The sequence below is a fragment of the Bison bison genome, unplaced genomic scaffold (genome assembly GCF_000754665.1).
Source record: "Bison bison bison isolate TAMUID 2011002044 unplaced genomic scaffold, Bison_UMD1.0 scf7180017861239, whole genome shotgun sequence".
NCBI lineage: Eukaryota > Metazoa > Chordata > Mammalia > Artiodactyla > Bovidae > Bison > Bison bison.
Window position 1 is genome coordinate 32,390 of NW_011491811.1, and position 1,696 is coordinate 34,085.

The following is a 1,696-nucleotide window of genomic DNA, read 5'->3' on the forward strand; positions in this document are numbered from 1 at the left end:
AGTTCCCTGAGTCATATAGCAAATTCCCACTGGCTATCTATTTTACATATGGTATTGTAAGTTTCCATTAACATGTCTCTATTTCTTAATGTTCCCATCCTATTTCTGGACTCACAGCCCCATGCCTTTGTTATACTATGAACTGGGGAGAACTTTCAAAATTAATACATTTTTATTCCAAGTTAAAGTGACCACAGTAACCTTTCATATTGGGCATACAGTGCAAACTGGCCAAGAAGGCAGACTGTACTTTGGACAGAGTATATGGTTAAGCAGCAGAATACTAAAATGTGAAATGTGTGTGTGTGTGTGTGTGTGTGTGTGTATGTGTGGTGCATGTATGTGTATAACTGTGTCTTCTACTGATCATCCCCACAGGCAGGTAGAAAAAATATCTAAATAACAACCTCGACACACACACACATACACACACACACATTTCACACTATTTCTTGTGTTTCCAAGTCTAGTTCTTGCTTGAGAAATGCTTTCCCGTTTTCACTACCCACTCCCCATCTTTCCATCTTAACGAAAGCTACACACTAGCTCTATGTGTTCAGGGTCATCTTCACCAGTGCTCACCCTTGGCTGCCACAAGTAATGAGGTGGAGATGTGAAAATACATTATACAGCCTGATTTATGGATCGGAGGGATCTAGTGCAGTTTCACATTTACCATGGGTAAATGACTGGGTTTCCCCAGTGGCTCAGTGGTAAAAAATTGCCTGCAATGCAGGAGATGTGGGTTCGATCAATGGGTCAGGAAGATCTCCTGGAGAAGGATATGACAATCTACTCCAGTATTCTTGCCTGGAGAATTCCATGGACAGAGGAACCTGGCAGGCTATAGTCCATGGGGTTGCAAAGACTCAGACACGACTGAAGCGACTGAGCATGCATGCACAGGGGAAATGACTAATTCAGTGGAAGAAAGGCAGAGGCCAGAGGCAAGAGGAAGGGATTAGACACCTGGACCTAGAAGCTGGAGAAAAGAAGAAAAGAGGTAGGCTCAGCTTGGAGGGGGAGAGACTATTGGAAAAGGTTGAATTTGTCAGGTAAAACACATTAGTCTCAAGGTATACGAAAGTTCATCCAGAGGTCAAGCTGCAGAAAACCAGTGTGATTTAATCAGGATTAACTCATCAGTAAAAATGTTTAATAAATAAATAAATCAACCCAAGCCAGTGCAAAGAAAGCATTAAACACAATTATAATCTGATGGCTCTTCTTCCTTTGGTCTCAGCAGGAGAACTGAGCAGACATTTAGCTAGGCTGATAATTCACTCCTTGTGCAAATATTGATTGTTGTGCTGTAGCACCAAAGACTTTAAGTCATGTTAATTAATAAATTTCTCAGTTAGTGCTGAGAGAAGATTCAGTCAGATTCTCTAGGGCACCTTTGAGGACATTTAGATGTGAGTATGGAAGGGGAAGGTAAACTTCCAACCCTGTTCTGAGTCCCAGGAGCTGCTAGTGTTCTGTCTTGACAAAGGACCAAGACCCGGGTTTGTAAGTGAGCACAGGCCCCCTCCTACACTCTGTGCCTGCATGCACAGCCAGGATGGGGAAGTCAAAGACCTCAGCCAAAAGAAACCCTAATTTCTCGGCTCCCACTGGCCATTTCAATCCAACCGAAGTGATTAGAGGGTGTGGCCTTTAGTTTTTGACTTAAAGGATGAAGGGACCCTTTCAATTC

At 42.9% G+C, this 1,696-nt stretch overlaps 1 protein-coding gene across 1 annotated transcript in view; it reads right to left on the reverse strand.

The window, feature by feature from the left end:
• The window catches only part of LOC104983079 (neuronal migration protein doublecortin-like), an 11,426-nt gene that overhangs the window by 1,153 nt on the left and 8,577 nt on the right, over positions 1-1,696 (reverse strand). The gene's annotated exons all lie outside the window — the stretch shown is intronic.